The sequence below is a fragment of the Bos grunniens genome, chromosome 21 (assembly GCF_055505025.1).
Source record: "Bos grunniens cultivar Pamir isolate PY7600 chromosome 21, Bosgru_T2T1.0, whole genome shotgun sequence".
Lineage (NCBI taxonomy): Eukaryota > Metazoa > Chordata > Mammalia > Artiodactyla > Bovidae > Bos > Bos grunniens.
In genome coordinates, this window is record NC_141185.1 from 4,665,542 (window position 1) to 4,685,680 (window position 20,139).

The 20,139-nt window shown below is 53.3% G+C and overlaps 1 long non-coding RNA gene across 1 annotated transcript; it reads right to left on the bottom strand.

Annotated features, from left to right (window-relative positions):
- Positions 1–13,397: 13,397 nt before the first annotated feature.
- Positions 13,398–18,856, bottom strand: LOC147348944 (uncharacterized). The gene is made up of 3 exons (XR_015150252.1): positions 17,752–18,856; positions 14,897–15,081; positions 13,398–13,785 (listed from the first exon to the last, which is right to left on the bottom strand). It is a non-coding gene; the product is annotated as an uncharacterized LOC147348944 (long non-coding RNA).
- Positions 18,857–20,139: the final 1,283 nt, after the last annotated feature.

Here is a 20,139-nt window from a genome sequence, read left to right on the forward strand (position 1 = left end):
AAGAAGAGACAAATAAATGGAAAGATATCTGATGGTGTTGAATAAAAGTGGTGAGAATCGTCACCCCGTCTTATTCTTGATCTTGTTGTTCAGTTGCTAGGTCATGTCCGATTCTCAACTCTTTGCCACTCCATGGACTGCAGCATGTCAGGCTTCCCTGTCCTTCACCATCTCCCAGAGCTTGCTCAAACTCATGTCCGTTGGGTGTTATGACATCCAACCATCTCATCCTCTGTCATCTCCTTCTCCTCCTGCCTTCTGTCTTTCCCAGCATCAGGGTCTTTTCTAACCTGTCGGCTCTTCACATCAGGTGGCCAAAGTATTGAAGCTTCAGCTTCAACTTTAGTCCTTTCAATGAATATTCAGGACTGATTTCCTTTAGGATTGACTGGTTTGATCTCCTTGCAGTCCAAGGGACTCTCAAGAGTCTTCTCCAGCACCACAGTTCAAAAGCATCCATTCTTCAGTGCTCAGCCTTCTTTATGGTCCAATTTTCACATTCCTATGATTTCATTTCTGATCTTAGAGGAAATGTTTGCAGCTTTTCAACATTGAATATGATGTTAGCTGTGGGATTGTCATATTTGACCTTTATTATGTTGAGATGTGTTCCCTCTATGCCTGCTTTCTGGAGAGTTTTTATCATTAATAAACACTGAACTTTACAGAATGCTTTTTCTGCATCTATTGAGAGGATTATATAATTTTTATCCTTCAATTTGTTAATGTGGCATATCACATTGATTAATTTGTGGATATTGAAAAATCCTTGCATACCCTGGAATAAATCTCACTTGATCATGGTGTATTATCCTTTTAATGTATTGTTGGAGCCAGTTTGCTAAAATTTTGTTAAGAATTTTGCCTCTGTTTTCATCCGTGATGCTGGTCTGTAGTTTTCTCTTTTGTGTGGTAACTTTGTGTAGTTTTGGTATCAGGGTAATGCTAGTCTCATAGAATGAGTTTAAAAGTGTTCCTTCCTTTGCAATTTTTGGGAATAGTTTAAAAGGATAGGTGTTAACTCTTCCCTAAATGTTTGGTAGAATTCACCTGTGAAGCTGTCTGACCGTGAACTTTTGTCTGTTGAGAGGTTTTAAATTGCTGATTAAATTTCATTACTGGTGCCAGTCTGTCCATATTTTCTACTTCTTCCTGGTTCCCTTTCTTCTAGGTTGTCCATTTTATTTGTATACAGTTGTCCATAATAGCATTTCATGATCCTTTGTATTTCTGTGGTCTTGATTGTAACTCCACCTTTCTCATTTCTGATTTTATTAATTTGAATCCTCGTTTTTTTTCTTGATGAACCTGGCTAAAGGTTTATCAATTTTATTTATTTTTCCAAAGAACCAACTTTTAGTTTCATTGTTCTTTTCATTGTTTTCTTCGTCTCTGTTTCATTTTTGCTCTTATCTTTATGATTTGTTTCCTTCTACTTACTTTAGGTTTTACTTGTTTTCCTTTCTCTAGCTCCTTTAAGTGTGATGTTAGGTTGTTTAAGACAATTCTCACTTCCTGAGATAAATGTCTATTGCTATAAACATCCCAACTAGAACTGCTTTTGCAACGTCCCATAGGTTTTGGATCATAGTGGTCTGGTTTTCATCCATCTATGGGCATTTTCCAATTTCCCTTTGATTTCTTCAGTGACCCATTGGTTATTTAGCAGCATATTGCTTAGCTTCCACGTGTTTGTGTTCTTTTTACAATTTTTTCTTATAGTAGATTTCTAGTCTCATAATACTGTGGTCAGAAAAGAGGATTAATATGATTTAAGTTTTCTTAAATTTACCAAGGCTTGTTTTGTGGCTTAGCATGTGATCTGTCCTGAAGAATGTTTCATGTGTACTTGAAAGTAATGTGCATCCTGTTGCTTTCAGATATACAAGAATATACAACGGGAAAGACAGGCTATTCAATAAGTGCTGCTGGTAAAACTGGGCAGCTACATGTAAAATAATGTAATTAGAATATTCTCCAACGTCATATATAAAGATAAACTCAAAGTGGGTTAAAGACCTAAATATTAGATTGGATTCTATAAAACTTCTAGAGGAAAACGTAGGTAGAGCACTCTTTGGCATAAATTGTAGCAATTTTTTTTTTATCCAGCTCCTAAAGGTAATCAAAACAAAAACAAATAAATTGGACCTAATTAGTCTAAAAAGGGTTTTCACAGCAAAGGAAACAATCAACAAAATGAAAAGACAACTTCCAGAGTGGGAGGAAATATTTGCAAATAATACCACCAGAAGGGGATTGATAGCCAACATATATAAACAACTCATACAACTTAACATCAAAAGCAAACAACCCAATTAAAAATGGGCCGAAGACCTGAGTAGATAGTTTTTCAAAGAGGACATGCAGATGGCCAACAGGCGCATGAAAGGATGATCAGCACTGCTGTCATCAGGCAAATGCGAGTCAAAACCATGATGAGGTGTCACCACACACTGTCAGAATGGCTGCCATCAAAAAGAACACAAGTAACCAATGTTGTCAAGAAGGTGAAGAAACATGAACCCTTGTACACTGTTGGTGGGAATGTAAATTGGTACAGCCATGGTGGGAAACAACACAGAGGCGTCTCAAAATCCTAAAAGTAAAACTACCATATGTCCCAGCAATCCCTCTCCTGGTGTATATAGAAAAACAACCCACTAAGTTGAAAACATGTGTGCACGCCAATGTTCACAGCAGCATTATTTACAATAGCCAAGATACGGAAGCAACTTGGGTTCATAAACAGATGAGTAGATTAAAAAGATGTGATTTACACACACACACTCACACACTGTAGAAAACAGTGCTGTGCTTAGTCGCTCAGCCATGTCCAACTTTGTGATCCATGGACAGTAGTCTGCCAGGCTCCTCTGTCCATGGGCGTTCTCCAAGCTATAGTACTGGCGTGGGTTGCCATGCCCTCCTCCAGGGGATCTTCCCAACCCAGGGGTCGAACCCAGGTCTCTCCCATTGCAGGCAGATTCTTTACCATCTGAGCCACCAGGGGAGCCCAAGAATACTGGAGTGGGTAGACTATTGCTTCTTCAGGGCATCTTCCTGACCCAGGAATCAAACTGGGGTCTCCTGCATTGCAGGCAGATTCTTTACTAGCTGAGCTATCTGGGAAGCCCTGTAGAAAACTACTCAGCCATAGGGCAAAAAATCAATATTTTGCCATTTGCAGCAACATGGATACAGTTTGAGGGCATTGTGCTCAGTGAAATAAATCAGAAAATGAAAGACAAATACTGTATGATACATTCACTGGAAAGACTGATGCTGAAGCTGAAGCTCCAATCCTTTGGCCACCTGAGGTGAAGAGCTGACTCATTGGAAAAGACCCTGATGCTGGGAAAGATTGGAGGCAGGAGAAGAAGGGGATGACAGAGGATGAGATGGTTGGATGGCATCACCAACTCAATGGATATGGGTTTGAGCAAGCTCCAGGAGATGGTAAAGGACAGGGAAGCCTTGAAGCCTGGTATCCACGGGAAACACCACCACCAACAACAGGTATTATGACAATACAGATGTTCAATATCACTAAACATTACTGAAATGCAAATCAAAACCACCGTGAGATAACATGCTCTACCTATTAGAATGGCTATTATCAAAAAGACAAGTGTTAGCTAGAATGTGGGGAAAGAGGGAACCCATGTGTGTGCATTGTTGGTGAGACTCTAGATCGGTGCAGTCACTGTGGAAAACACTAGGGATGTTCCTGAAAAATTAAAGACAGAATGACCACACGATCCAGCAATTTCATTCATGGATATTTATCCAAAGAAATTACAACACTAACTTGAGAAGGTTTCTTCCATCCCATGTTCATTGCAGCCTCATTCACAATAGAAAAGTTATGGAAACAACTTCGGAAGAATGGGTAAAGAAACTGTGGTTCATACGCAGAATGGAATATTACTCAACCGTGAAAAGAAGGGAATGCCGCCACATGAGACACGGATGACCCTAGCGGACATGTGAAATAAGCTGCGCAAAGAAAGACAGCTACTCTCACTTGCTGTCACTTGTACGTAGAAACTTCAAAAAGGTGGTGGCGGGGGGACTTCCCTGGTTGTCCAGTGGCTAAGACGTCATGCTCCCAGGCACGGAGCCTGGGCTCCTCCCCTGGTCAGGGAAGCCACAGCTAACGACCCCACATGCCACACTTAAGACCCGGCACAGTCAAATAAATAAATCTTAAAAAGGTTACCTTTGGAACTGATTTTTTTTTCCTTTCTCTTGCTTCAGATGTTCATCAAGTACATAAGGGTTAGCAACCTTCTTTTTTGCAATATTGAATAATAGGGCACGGCATATGACTGCACTGTGAAAAGCAAAACGAGCATGCTTTAAGCAACTTTTTTTATTGGTAAATTATATTGTATAATTAAAGAACAGAAAGCAAGGTACTGTGATGGAGAACATTGTAGTACTCTTATTTCTTTGCAGAAACCAAAGCAGTGATTTACATTTATATTTTTACCATCACAACTAGAAAGTATAGTGTAACTGTAATGAAAGAAATTAACCTAAAAAAAAATGTTACGCCCATAGAAACTGAGAGTAGAACAGCAGTTGCCAGGACCCTGCAAGTGAAGAGGTTGAGTAAAGGTACAAATTTCCAGTTTTAACATAAGTTATGGGGATCTGATGCACAGCGTGGTGACTGTAAGTAAGCGTTAGCTGCTTGGTCATGTCTGACTCTTTGCGACCCCATGGGCTGTAGCCCGCCAGACTCCTCTGTCCATGGGAGTCTCCAGGCAAGAATATTGAGTAGGTTGCCACACCCTCTTGCAGAGGATCCTTCCGATCCAAAGATTGAACCTGGATCTCCAGCATCTCCATCATCCAGAATTTGGTAAAGGCAGATTCTTTACCGCCTGAGCAGTAGCTATAGCTAACCGTAATGTTCTGTACGCTTGCAAGCTGCTAAGAGAGTAGGTGTTCTGCACTCTCATCACACAGGAAAAAGGTAACTCTGTCAGATGATGGATGTATTAATTAACTTGATTATGGTAATTATTTCATAATGTACAGGTACACCAAAACCATCACACTGTACACTTAAATGTATAGCCTTGTCAGTTACACCTCAATAGAGCTGGGGGGAAGAAAAAAAAATCCTAACCTAATAACAAACGCTTAGAATGACACTGCAGCTAAGTGTGCTCTGACAGTTACCAATACCTGGTTGAGCTTGACTTTGCTCTTTACTGGGGAAGAAGGAGGAGCCCTGCCCCCCAAGAAGCTGGCCTGGTGCTCCCAGCCAGGGGGTTGGGGTGGGGAGGTGTTCTCCTCCTGGACATAAACCATCCTACAGATGCCAAGCTCAGGCAAGGCCCCTGGAGAGGTGGTGGGGGGAGACAAAGCGAGGCCACTTCATGACTCTGTCTCAGCACAGAGAGAAGCAAGGCCTCTCAGCCGCCCGCAGAATACCAAGCAGCCCCTCTCTTGGCTTCAGTGAGGGCCAGCTGCTTCTTTCCCAGTTGTAGCTTCGTCTTCACTCTCGTCTGCAGAAAAGTTTCATTGAGATGACCAATCATAGAAACTTGCGCTCTGAGACAGAATCCAGTCCATCTAGAGAGATCTGCCTCCTTAGACACACTCCCTAGTCTCCCACCCAAGCCCACATCAGGTCACACTGAGACGTCCCCAGGCTCCCTAAGGTACATGTGATACCCCTGACTTGTTAAGCTCGGGTGGGATCCCCGATGGCCTCTGACCCAGGGCACTGGCAGGTCAGCTGTGTGGCTCCGGACTCACCTGGAAGTTAGAGGACCAAAGAGGGACCCTCAGTGACTGGAGGCTCAGCATCCTGGGCAGACGCCCCGCCCACCGGGGAGATGGTCGCGGAGGCATCTTGGCCACGTTGTATTCTGCGATCTGGAAACACCTTCCCGGGGACCTCCAGGGTTTGGGGATGCTGGCAGCGGAGCAGGGAGTCCCCAGAGATATTTGGGACCTGCGGGCAAGTGGGTGGGCTCCGTGGCTCGTGAGGACAGCTGTCCATCCCAGGGCACTCTATGCCAAGCTGCCCCTGTCCTTCCACGGTTCAGACCCCTGGACCCGGAGGTCAGCATCTTGAAACCTCGCTTCTCCTTTCTACTGGTCCAGGCTCACAACTGCCCGTGTCCTCCTGCAGGCTTCCGGGAGTGGGGGGGTTTGCTAGTGGCTTAGGAAGGAGGAAGGGTTTGCTGGGAAGAGGATCTGTGGGGCGGCATGGGTGACAAAGAGGGGGACCAGCGGAGAGGAAGAGGAGGCCCCCCTGCAAAAGCTGAGCTGGGCGGGGGGGGGGGGGGTCTCTCTGTGGGAAGCACCTGCCCCTCCTGCTTCTGACTGTGTGTTCTAGAAAGTGTGAGAGGAATCCAGCAGCTCAGAGTAGGGGTCCAAACTGGGCCCTGCGGACTTCGGCGATCACGGGGCCCAGGGGGGCAGATTGGCACTAACGTGCCTGCAAAGTAGAGATTCCCACTGTTTGCAGTTTTTCATTTTACCGCCTGGAGACTGAAGGCTCAGAAAGGCCTGAGCCTACCCAGGGTCACGCAGCAGATTCTCGGAGGAGCCTGGGCCGGGTCATCCAGGGGCGTCCTACAGGTATGGGAGCGTCTCACCCTCACCGCAACCTCCAGGACCCGCCGCCCCCAGACCTGGGCTTATCCCTGGTGGGGACACACCAGAGGACCCCAGGCTGGGTTCTACCTTTCCCATAGCTGAGCAGGGGCAGCCCGCAGCGCTGCTGTCTTCAGGATAAACCCAGCACTACAGCGGGGGTCCTAAGCCGGAGATGCCAAAGGCGCAGACAGATTGATCTCCCCCCTCCCCCAAGCAGTTCTTGTCGGCTTGCTGCCCACGTTTCCACAAGTCCCCAAGCCTGGGGGAGGCCCCTAATTGTGAGTGACAGTGGCACACGGTTCCCCAGGGGCGGCCCCCCATCTGGGGCAAGGTCAAGATCTCTTGGAAGCCCCTCACTGCCCACCGCCCTCTCTCGCGCGCCCCCATCCTGCCCGGTTCTGCGTCCCGACCCCATCTTCCCCCGCCCCGCCCCACCCTCCATCCTGCGCCCCACAGGAGATCCACCCCTCAGCTCCCCGCCCCACCCCGCACCCCCCGCGCCGGGCAGGATGGAGCCGTGCAGCCGCCCACACCGTCACCGAGCCTCGCCGTCCCCCCCACCCCAGGGCCCCGGCCCCGCAGCGCCCCACTCGCCGCCCCCGCTCCCGCCCCCGCCGGTCCTGACGCCAGGAGCCGGGCGGTGCGTCAGCCGGTGACTCACACCTAGCGCACTTCATTTATTCAATAGCTCTGGGCCTGAAAAACACCGGCTAAATTGCATCCCATTTTCCCCAGGCCCATTAGCAACCAGCAGCCTCATTCCCCGTAATTCCGCTGAACCACCCTGGGCGGGCAGGGAGGGGTCTTTGTTCCGCTGCCGCCCCCGCCGCCTGGAGAAAAGCACAGACTTTGCGAAGCCGGGTACAATGGTGTGCCTGACTCACTGGTCAGAGGGTGGGACACCCGGGGCCCCAGACCTCCCCCCTCCAGCGCCCCCACCCCTGCCCACTCAGCCCTGTTCTGGCCTTTTCTCTGCCTTTCATGGCTTTACCTCCGGGTGTGCCCACCACATCCCCTCAAAGTCCACCTCCCTGGGTCCCCAAGTTGGGTTTTTCCCGGGGGTTCCCACCGGCCGCCAGGGGTCCAGGGTGTCTGTTGAAACAGTCACAGCCAGCACCTTCGTTTCTGGAGGGTTTGCCATCCCATCAGGGGCTCTGCCTGGCTCCCCTGCACCAGCTCCACCACCGTTGCCTCCCCAGGGGACCCTGACTTGGAGTAGCACCCCCTCTTCCTCCTGCTGGTTCCAGACTCTCAGGCAGATGGGTTCTCAAGCCGAAGCTGACATTCTTCCAGCTGAAAATGGGAGGTGTGGTATTAGAAACTGCCGGACAGGAGGCAGGGGCTTTCCTGGAAATAAAAGATGGAAACGCACTTGTAATCAGGCAACTTCCTGGGCCCTTGGTGGGGGGCAACCTGGGGCCTTGGGCTGCTCCCACTGTGCTGAGGGGATTGACCCCGTGGCCACTTCTCCTGAACACTGAGAGTGCATCCCCAGTCCTACTAACTGCCCCAGGCCTCTTGGGGTCTCACACTTTTTGTCTCCAGGCCTTGCACATGTTCCAGACTGCTGGCCCTCTGTCCAAAGCATGGGATGTTCCGAAACCGCTGGTTCCGTGGAAACTACATGCATGAAAAATGAGCATACACTGATGGCTGTTGTCCTGTTACAGGTTACAAAGCTCCAGGTGGCCAGGAAAGGCCACCGAGGCCCCAGGGAGACTCCTTTTGTGGCAAACACAGGCATGTAGAGGCCCAGGCATGGAAGGTTAGGAGGGAACCATACGGCCAACACGTTCCAAGCTGGGAGAGCTCCCCAGGACCCGCTCTGCTGTGCACACACCCACGGCTGCTGGGGCTTGAGGGGCACCGTTGGAGTGAGCCGCCATGGCAGAGGGGTCTGCACCATCTCTGTACCCCAAGCCAGGGAAAAGGAAGCCTTAGTAGAGCCCAGACCCGCGGTCCCTTCTCCCTCCTTGTGTGTATGGAGCAGCCACTAGCCCCTTCCTTCTGGACCGGCCTCAGGAAAATATCAGCACCAGGAGGAGGATGTCAAATGGAAGATGACAATAGACAAACAACAGCCCCACCGACCCAGCCAGGACTCGGCAGGAAGTGGCCCTCAGCCCCCGCGCACTGGGAACCCCGGCACTGGCAGTCGCTCGTGGCCCTTCTGAGGGCTCCGTTTGCATCTTCCTCTTCTGTGGGGGAGAGGCTGTGCACAGTGGCCATGCCCCAAGCTCAAGGTGATCTGTTCCATGTACCCAGCATCCCCCGTATCTGCACCAGGCGTGGGGTGGAGGGGTAGGGAAGCAGAGGAGGCTGGCAGAGAGACCTTGGGGTGAGGGAGCACCAGCTATCCATGTGACGCTGCTCCAGGCGTGGTGTCGGGTCTCCTTCCAAAAGACCCAGGTCGTTCAGTAAGGAAATGAAAGCTCAGAGGGTTTGAGTGGCTTCCCTAAGGTCACACAGCACAGAGCTGAGCTGATGGCTTGGGTGCTGGAGGGTGTGATGCTTGCAACGTCAATGCCCCTTTCGTTCCTCTCCTAGTGTTCAGGATTGAAGGGTTAGAACCCAGACGGGGAGTGAAGCACCTTTAAGCCATCAACCCCCTGCCCTCCCCACGCCCAGCTCCTGTCCCTGTCCTGGGGGCTGGAAATGTAATTGTATTCTGGAAAACAAGCTTTCTTCCTGTAACAAAACTTAATTGTCTTCTTGGGTAGGAGTCACCCCAGCCCAGCTTCATCAGCTGTTCGGCCAAAGGAGGGGCGTGTCTGTTGAGCGGTCCTCGAAGAGAGAACTTGCCCCCTGTGACCCTGGGAAGCAAATGAACGTGGCCATTAGGGGAACTGGGTGTGAGTGGAAGTGACTGCCAGCCTCGGAGAAGAGAGGGCTTATCACCTGGAGGCCAGAGTGGGGTCAGCTTCGTTAGCAACCAGCAGGGATGAGAGTCCTGTGACTCAGAGGCATCAGGGAGACCCACGGGCAGCTGCACAGGGGGTCAGTTCCTTTAGTCTCAGAAAGGACTAGTGAGGAGCCATACTTAGAGAGGACCGGGTCCACTCTGACCCCAGAGCTTGCTTCTAGCCCGGCTCCTCATCCAGAATGCTCACTTTCCGCTAACGCCCATCACTCATCCCTATCTCTGGCAGCAGACATTTCTGCTTCCTGACTCCCTTGGCCTCTTTGCACCCTGTCCAGATTTCCTGACCTTGGCAGGCGCACAGAAAGCCCCCTCTTCCTCAAGCACATATCTGCGAGTGTGTGCACGTGCACACGGCGGGGTCTGCAATCCTTCACTCACGTCCACACACATTCCTCAGCCCTCTGACAGTCCGTGGTGGGGGTTGCGGGCTGAAGGACAGAGTGCCGTGTCACAAGGCGCCTTGCTGAGGTTTAGGGCCGCCAGATCAGGGGTTCCCACTGTACCCAGGACCAGCCCAGCCTGAGTCACAGCACTGACTGTTGGGAAGCATTGCCTGAACCTATCTGTCTTGTCCTCTGACCCCAAGCTCTTTTATATAAGGTTCATATGAGGGTTCCCAAGCCCAGGGGCTCTCCATTCCATCACTGATTCTCTGGCTTCTCCCCAAGGCCAAGCCATGTGCTGAGTTCTAGTCATGTCCCCCAGCATCTAACTCTATGCCCCTGGCTTGAATTCCATCTCTGGTCCCTCTTGTCCAAGCCTCCAGCCACCCCTCCCCAACTCCAGGCTCTACGGTCCAGAAGCCAGGACAGGAGGGTCCCTGGAGGGAGTCAGGTCTGAAGGCTGCTGAGAAGTTGACCTCCGTGGGAATCAAATTATGACCTCTCAGTTCAAGGGCCCAAGATGTCAGGGATCTTGGCGAGGGGATAAATAGTGGAGGACACCACCATCTGACCCACAAAAGTAAAGGGAGGAGCCTTAGGTACCTCAAGGGGTCTCAGAAACAGTGCACAGAGAATCATCTCACAGCTAATATTCATCCACTTGCTCGGATTAATTCATCTAATCCTTGCAACAGCTCCATTTGACAGATAAGAAGACTGAGGCCCACAGAGATGAAGTAGCACCACGGTGTTAAACTGGGATAAGAACTCAGGCAGTTGGGGTGCAGAGCCTGGGACCTAGGGCTCTTGCCACACTGCCTTGAGGAAATGGCTGTGCTCTGCATGCCAGGGAACCAGCAGAGCCGCTCTGAGCCCCCAGCATCCCCGAGAGGACCAGAGTCCCATGAAGGGCTGCAGAAAGGGATGAGGAGAGGCCCAGCCCCCAAGCCACAGGGGCTGGACCCAGACCACAGGCCCTCTCCCCATCCTTTGCCAGGACCAAAGCTTCATGAGCAGTGATGCTCAGCTTCCAGCTGTTCCCTCTAGGGAGCTGCAATTCCCCTAGGTAACTTCTAGAAATTTCCATGGACAGTTCTGGCTTGATGGTACATTGGGAAAAAAAGAGCAAAGGGACAGAGAGCAGAGGCAGGGGAGCCTGGAGCAGAAGCAGGGAGGAGGTGAGGCATCCCAGGGAGGGGTGGGTGGTGAGCCCTGCCCTGTCCCACCTCCTGCCAATGCTGAGGCTGGGCTTCCCTGGGTGATGGAGGGGTAGAAATTATGGCTGTGTAGTTTGGTGGCAAAGGGGATGGTAACCCTAGAGCTTGCTGGGCTGGTCATGTGGGGTGATGGCACAGGAAGGGACTCTTGGGACTTTGATGTCACAGTCTGATTCAATTATACCCATTTTACAGATGAGAAGACCGAGGCCCAGTACAGGCAAGTGACTTCCCAGTGCTAACTTGGAGCCAGGATCCTGACAAGCTCTGCATCCAGATTTGTGCCGTTTGTTTGCCCGGACCTCCTCCATGGGTTTGGATGTGGCACCCAGCTCTTGCCTGGTGCACAGTAGGTAAGGGTGGTGGCGGTGTCACTCTTGGAATGGTGGGCCAGCCCCAGGGCAGTCATGATGAGGAAGGCAGGGCGGGCTGGGGCCATGGGAGGCCGAATACCCACCCCAAGCTTTTCCCCAGGAAGCCAGTCCCTCAGCACATCTGTGTGGGGACCCTCAGCACCCTTGTGACCTGCTGCTGCATACCTGGATGTGTTTCTGAACATAATGGGCCCTGTTGCTCATGGTTCTGTTTGCAGGTGACCTCTGGAGCTGGGGGACGGATGGGGAGTGCCCAGAACTGGGTGCTGTGGCCAGTAGTAACAGGGTCCTGGACCATCAGGAGCAGGTGGTCTCCAGGTCCGGGTGAGTCAGGCTTGCTGTGACTTCAGGATCCCTGGGGACCCTAACCAGCCATGGCTCAGCATGAGGGAGCCCCCCACTCTAATGAGAACCTGATCCAGTGAGCACTTAGTATATACTCAAAACCTGTTTCCCTCTCACCCCATCAGCAGGATGGGTGCCCATTTTGCAGATGAGGAAACTGAGGCTCAGTGACAATAAGTGACAAAGGCTGGATTTGAGCCTAAGTCCTCATCTGAGGCCCACACCCACCAGACCCCACTCTACCGGGTTTTCCGTTTGAAAGAACAGCACCCCTACAGCATCCCCTGGGCGTCCCCGGTGGCTCAGTTGGTAAAAGAAACCACCTGCAATGCAGGAGATCACCTCCAGCACAAGACACACAGATTCGATCCCTGGGCTGGAAAGATCCCCTGGAGAAGGAAGTGGCAACCCACTCCAGTATTCTTGCCTGGAGGATTCCATGGACAGAGGAACCTGGTAGGCTACAGTCCAAGGAGTCGGACACGACTTTAGCGACTAAACCACAGCATCCCTTGCCAGGTATATACACCCAGTTCCCCTTGAGAAGGCAACTTATACGTGTTTCCCAAAGTCACAGTCACTTTCAAGAGTGGAAATATTTTTCCAAAGGTAGAGTTTGCCCCCATCAAGGGACTCTAGAGAAGCAGAAGATTCCCAGGGGAAGGGGCTGGAGGTTTGGTAGACCCTCAAACCTCCAGCCCCTTCCCCTGGGAATCTTCTGCTTCTCTAGACCAAAGGTCTTCTGCTTCTCTTAGACCAAAGGTCTAAGCTGGGTGGTGGGTGGTGGGGGGGGGGGGTCATTGACACTAGTCAGAGCAACCTCTCTGGACCTCAGTTTCGCCTCTGTCAGATGAGGGGCTGTCCATCTGGAGGTCTATGGTAGGGGCTACAGAATGGGGGGCTGGAGACGGGGCCCTCCACCCAAAGCCTTGGCAAGAGGGTGGCTGCCTGCCTCTCCTTTGCTGCAGAGCTGGGGAAAAAACCAAGCTGCCCCCCTCGCCTCCATGGTCCCCCCAGCCCAGACCGAGGTGGTGGGCAGAGCGCAGGCGAGAGGCTCTGGAGAAAACAGCATGAGTCACCCGCCGGCCGGAGCGTGTCCTTCCCGGCTGAGAACCGGCAGTGGCAGGTTTCATAGGTAATTATGTAATTTATGAGGCTCCCGCTCGCGGCTGCTTCTGAGTCAGCCCGGCTGTGTCGTGACCAGGCGGAGGCTGGCAGAGCGAGGCGTGGGCACCAGCTGTGCCCCTGGGCCCTGGCCTCTCTGCTCGCGGGGGCTGGCAGCGGGGCCTGGGCGAGGCGGTGGGGTGGGGGCGCGGGCGCTGTCTCAGACCTGCAGCTTGTCCTTCTGTGGCCTGGTTCATGTCAGGACGTGAGCTCGCACGCATGCAGTGGGCTGCAGGAAGATGCTCTGTTCAGGGTGGGGATGGGGATGGCTGTAGGGAAAAAGCCCTACCAGAGGCAGAGGGTCTTTCTTTTGAAACCCTCCACTTAACAAATGCTGTCTTGGAATATACAGACACACACATGTGCATTTAGATTTTGATAACATGTATTTATTATTTAAATGGTCTGTATTTGAAGAGTATCTGAAGAGGAAGAGCAGGAATTCTTACATCCTTCTAGCCAGCATTTTCACCTTCCAGAAGCCCCACTATCTGGTGGGACACGGCATGGTTACTGGCCTTGAGTTTGTCTCCCCTGAGTCCACGGGGTCCTCCCCAGGGTCCATGTGAAGGCCTGTCCATCTGCAGCAGGACTGGCCCCCTGGAGATCAGTCTGGGTCCTTCAAATGGTGGTGGGGCGGGTGGTGCAGGGGCCTCCCCCAGCTTCCTGGGTGTGGCAGGCAGGTTGCTGTGCATCGATCTGCTGGGGCATGGGTGCCCTCCGCCTGGTTCATCAGCGGGGACCATGGCGCAGCCCTGTGAAGCAAGAGGCAGAGGAAAGGGCTGAGACTCCAAGATGGGGTCAGAGAAAGCAGGTGGGACCCAGCACCCCCACCACCAGCCCAGTGTCGTCCCGGGGTCCCTGACAGGGCCCAGGACTCCCAGATCACTGGGCCCAGCTGGTACAGGGATCTGCCCCCTGCCCCACTCCCGACTCTGTTTCCCTTCCTGGGCACCCACCGCCCTGGGCGGAAAGCAGAGGGAGACACCGGGCACAAGGGCCCTGGGGGTGTCAGACCAGCCTCCCCTTCCTTCTTTCCATCGCTTCTTCTCCCAACCAGGCCCCCTCCCCACTCAAGCCCTTCTTCGATTTTTCCTGGCTGAAACCTGCCACAGACACCACCACACCCGTAAAGAGATAAATAAATAAAAGAAAAACAACGTCAACTGTGAAAGGCAGTCCAAAGCTGAATGTTTTCCGGCCTGAGTTAATTACACTTTAAATTGGCATGTTTACTGATGGGGGATTTCAAGTTAGCAGAGACACCCCCTCCCCAACTGTTTGTACAGTAAAACTCCGCAGGCTGGCGGGCTCCCCCAGGCCTTGGCAGGCCCTGCCGCTCCCCTGCCAACGAGAGAGCATAACAGAAACATCTACTATTTTTGAGTGTTAGAGAAAACGAAGATATCGCAGATGGTGGAAAGCAGTCTCCTGGCCGCTTTTCCTACACCCTGGACTCTGCTGCACCTTCTCGGTAGCGTCCTGCCCCGGGGAGACCCGGGACCCCGGGCTGGGGGCTTGGGGCACCCAAGTCAGCGCTCAGCCTGATCAGGGCCCCACACGCTGACTGCAGCCCTGCCCTGGGGGGCTTCCCTCCCTTTTCCACAGCCAGAGGGCGCAGGGTTGGCCTCTCCTTGGAGCAAGGCTGCGTGAACCAGGGCAGGGTGTTCCGGGGAGGACTTAGGAGGCTCCATTCCATTCAGTCACTCAACAAACACTGTTTGAAGCCCAGAGGAGCTACTCTGGGTAAGGTGGTCCTGACCCTCCTAACAGTGTGGGCTCCCTGAACCCTGTGTGTCCTGGGCAGACCCCACCTCTGTTCCAGGCCCCAATGGAAGTCCGCTGGTGCTTCTGATGGGCACTTACCAGACCCAAAGAATGCCTCCAGGGTCGGGTCAGGCTCCTCAGCTCACAGTCAGACTTCTCTAGGCAGAAGTTCTCCTTGTGGCCAGCTCTGGCTCCGCCCTTGGCTCTTGCTTGGGGTCTACCCAAGGCTCGGCCCGTGGGATGTCTACACACCAGGCACCTGCCGGGTGCCGGGTCCAGAGTGCCTGCAGAGGGCAGACATGGCCAAGAGCATGATATAGTGCCTCCCCCGGGGCTGAGTTCCCAGCCAGGCACAGGGGCCCCACCGGGACCACACCAGACACAGCCCCTGCTCCCATGGCGCTTGCAGGCTTTGCAAGGAGATACCTGCTGATCAAAGACTCAGAAGACTGGTATCTGACTGCAGATTGACATTTTCTATGGATCAGGCTTGGCGGATCTGGGAGGGCTTCCTGTAGGAAGTGGCATTGGAACAGGGCCCAGGGGACTCATACTGGGCTAAATGAAAACAATACTGCAGCACTAAGGGCATGAGGTGGGCACTGAGATGCCTGCCTACTCCCCCAGCCCAGCCTGCACTTCCTCAGGGTCCTTCCCCACCCCAGCCTGGCACTCATTCTGTCAGGTGGGGGGCAGCTTGGCTGTGCACTCGTGGGCTCCTCTCCATTGCCGCCAGGATAATGTGAAAATGATGAACGAGGTTCCATCACACCCTTGCTTCTTGGCCCTTGAGCCTGTCCCTACTGTGACAAATGGCCCCTCAGCCTCTGCAGCGTCTTTTCAGAGGCCTCGACTACAGAGCCTTGGTGGCACTCGGTGGAGATTTATGTCCATCTTCCCTAGATTCTTTTCGGTTTCTCTGCTTCTTTATTCCCTCAAAGAGCACGCTTTTATTTATCCATTCCACAAACGTCCTCCCCGCACCTCCTGTGTGCTTCCTCCTGGTAATAAAGACCTGATTCAACACACTCCCTGGGTGACTACCTACTTTGCACTGTTGTCTGAGGCCAGCTTCAGTCCAGCTATTCACTGACCACTGACTATGAGCTGAGCTGACACTGCAGAGTGAGGGCCCTGGCTTCTAGAAGCTCTGTGGCAAGGCAGCAACGTCACACACCCCCACACACAACCCCTTGAGAACCAAGGTACTGAGTCCCACCTGGGATTCCCTCTCATAGCCTTGGGGTGCTGGGTCACCCCCTGTCATCCCCCTGTCAATAAGAGGGAACAGCTTATTTGCCAGAGATGGGTCTTGATCCCTAGTCTGAGACCACCCTAGGGAAGAATAGCCACGACAAAGCACTTTGTCCCCTTGGACTGCAGTTTTCTTATCTGTATGAGGATGTGAGTGGAGGGACAGAAGAGAAGGGGAATAAACTCAGGGGTCCCACTCAGCCCTGGGACTTGGGGCTGCGGGGCTTTGCATCCTCAAAGGCCCATGAGGACTGAGACCTCTGTGGGTCCCCAGGGCTGCACCAGGCGCTGACCCTGGTGACTCGGGGTGCAAGTGAGGGTTGGGGAGAGCACAGACAGGGGAGCCGAGCCCGCCCGGCAGAGCCCCACGGCTGGTCTGAGTGCTCATTCTGACTAGATCTGTACTCACCTAGGGGCAAACAGAGCCATCAAATGCGCTCGAAGCTGCTCCACATGGGCCCTGGGTATTCAGATCCCCACCGTGCCCTGGTGTCCCCAAGGGGCGAGTGGCCCACCCTCTGGGCCAGAGGCGGTAGGGACTACACCCAACTGCAAACACCCCATTCCGAGAGGAACGGCAGTAAATGCAGTTACCACGTGGGTGCAGGGACAACCGTGAAAAGCATGGCCAGCTGAATGTTGGGGAAAGTGAGCCTACGTCATCGCGCAAAGAGCATTTGCGGCCGCGGGGGCCCGTGCCCACACAGGCACCAGAAAGCGGTGAGCCGCCCTGAGTCTGGACCCACAGCTGGTTCACTGACACAGTGCCTGGGCGGTGGCCCCAAGGCACTGACGCTCTGGCTCCGAGGCCCACTGTGCCTTTCCTGCTGGCCTCTGTGCGGACATTTTCATTCGGTTTGTCAGATGAAAACAGGCCCTTTGTTTATTTCCTCGTCTCCTCAAACAATAGATAAACCAGTAATTTGGCTTTTAATGAAATTCTGCACCGAGCAGCGCAGGGTCACCCGTCTTCGGGTCTAGAGTGACGTGGGACACCGCACGCTGCCCAGTGCCTGGTACCCTGGGCTGACACTTTGTCTCATGCATAATTCGCGAGTGGTGGCAATGTACCCAACGCTTCTCTGCGCGGCGGCCTGGGCGATGAGGGGGCTCAGGCGGCTGTGCTCATTACTGCTGTGTTGCGGTGTGGAGATGGTTACATTGGAGCTATTAAATAAAGGCTAATGTTGCCTCCCATCCACCTACATACATTTAATGTATTCCAAAGATGTGTGGATGCGTTAACAACAATTTTCATCTCCAAATGTCCCCATTCTCTCAGTTCCATGCATAAAATATTAGCCCCAACACTACACTCCAGCCTGTTGCAGATGTAGTTCCCATAACACCTGGCTCTGGGTGCTGGAGAGTTGGCTAGAAAGTGGGGAGGGGGCTCAATTGGGGTGTGTGGGGTTGTACTGGGGCTTATCACTCCTTTTGGGGCCCTGGGGGCACTAGAAAGTGGAAAGAAGGGCCCAGACCCAATAGCAAACCCCTGACTCTCAAATGACATCCTGCAAGGGGCAGAAAAGCATGGAAAATCAAAGAGCTTTTAACAAATGTGAAGAAATTCTAAAAACCGATTACTATATTCATATGCTTATCACCACATCTTTTGAGTGCCTTGGCACTTTCCTAGAGATTCACTTGATAAGGTCCCAGCCCTCAGGGAGTCGGTTAGTCAATCAACACTCACTCACCTTTTCTCTACTCTGGTCCTGGCCTGGATCCTAGGACTGGGGGCACAGCAGGGAACATGACAGAAAAAAACTCCTGCCCTGAGAAATTTTACAATCTAAGGGGGAGAGAGAAAGAAAATATTAACATCCATTTAGTTTAATTTCATGTAATTTCAGATAAGCTAGGAAGACAGTGTTAACAGGATGATGAAAGAGGTGGCTAGGAAGAGGTAGGGGCCAGACTGGGTGATCAGAGACAGCTTTGCCAACAAGAGACATTTCATCACCTCTGGAATCCCAAACCCCTGCTCTAGAAAGGGGGCAACAATTGGTGGGGGAACGGGGAAGCAAGAGACTCTGCTGAGGGTCCCCAAAAAGGAGCATGAAGAGCATGCTTAGGACTCAACTCGATCAGAAAGATGGATGGACCTAAAAGGGGGATAAACCATAAAGTGTGGCAGGCAGGGGAGGTGGGCCAGTCTGGGGGCTCTGAGACACTAGTTACTGTTTTGGAGCCCAGCATGAGGGCAGGGGGTGGCCAAAGAGGGGCTCTGGGCAGGACAGAGAGAGCCAGACTGCACTCTGGAAGGTTCTCCCTGGCAAAAGGAGGAGAAGGGAGCCTGGAAGGAGACCCATGTGGGGGGGTCTGTGTAGTGGTCCAGGCCAGAAAGGGTGGTCCCTCTGACAGGGTTGTGCCTGGGGGCCTGGAGAGGGAACATGAGGACCTCATGAGAAGCAGGAGTGTCTGTAGAACTTAGAGTCCTGACGCTCCATTGGCGTGGTCATTGCTGCTCTTCCTGGAGCTGGGGCAACCCCTCTGTGCCATGGGCCAGAAGAGGAACCAATGGGGGGGAAAGCATGCCCAGAGAGGAAATGTCAGAGGTTAAGGATGTTGCTTCATGGGGGTGGGAATGATGCCCATGTCAGAAGGGGCTTCCGGTAGCTCAGGAGGCAAATAACAAATACCAAACAGCCCGAGGTTATCCTTTGGAGGTGCTCCCCTTTCCAGGGGCCCTGGACCCTTCCCACGCCCTGGGTGATCCTGCCTTGCGGGGTCTGGGCAGGGTGGGGTGGGGGTGGTGGTGCCAACTTGAAGGAAGAATCAGCAGGTAAACCCAGCCCAGCACCCTGGCAGTGCGGCAGTCAGGGACCGCAGAAGCTGGGCGGGGGGTCCGCTCCGCGCTGCTCTCAGGAACCCTCCAGAATGGATGCAGCTGGAAAATGAACAAGCCGGTGGCTTGTCCTACATCAAGTCCCCAGGTCAACCTGTATGGAGACTTCGGAATCAGCACCGGAGGTGTCCAAGGTAGGATTCGATATCGGAAAGAGGTTGACTGTATAATATTCATCGCTTAGAAAAGTGAACACCTCACAGGCAACCTATTTCAGGTACCACTGAACAGGGTTGACTGCAGAGGCTGCTTCCCCAGACGTCCCCGCCCCGACTTCACAGCCCCGCCCACAACCCCGCCCTGACCTCGAAATCCCGCCTACAACCCCGCCCCAGCGCCCCCAACAACCTTACCCAAGGCCCCGCCCACAGATGAGTCAGCACATGCTTGGGCCTCGAGGACACCAGACACTGGTGAGCGTGCGGGAGGCATGCAAGGCGGGATTTGATACCGAAGAGAGGCCGACCGTGTATTGTGCGTCATGAAGAATGCGAACGGGCCACGGGCAACCTCTCCTCAAGCATCAAGTGGAGCAGCACGCATGGCAGGCAGACAGGCCGGCCCTGGGGCTCTCCTCCAAGGGGGTCGTCCCTCTGCGTCTCAGGGCTTTGGGATACGAGGGGAAGCGGCCGGGACACATGCTCAGGCGCAGGCCATACACAGGGTCCGCCCCAGGCGGGAGGCCTTGCAGAGTGACGGGTGCGGGCCAGTTGGGGGGGGGGCCCTGCAGGGACCCCCCTGTGATTCAGTGGCATTGGGCGTGGACAAGAGACTGAATCCGAGCCGTTCATCACACACCAAGCAAATGCTTCATTATCAGCCTCCCCGGGCAAGCCCCGCCTCCTCCCAAAGTCAGCCTGCCCTCCAGGAAACTCTTGCAGGATGAATACGGAGCCCATGCATTCACATACCCTGGATGGGGCGGGCTTCAGGCCTGGCCCTGCGCACGAGGGGTGGGTGGTACTGAAAACAGGCCATCTGTGTTATATTCGTCATTAATAAAGCGAACTCATCACAGACAACCTCTCCTCAAGTACCCAAAGTGGCGCCTACCCCACAGACTGCAGGTGTGCACCAAGGATGCTGGCCTCCCAGGAGCCGTCCTGAGGGTGGATCAGATGCCACAGGTGAGAGGAGGCAGGGAAAGGACACAGCCAGGCACCGCCCCCCTCCCCTCAAGAACGTGGCCTCCATCTGGGCACCCCGCCCGGGCAGTGACATGGGAAGCCCCCACCCC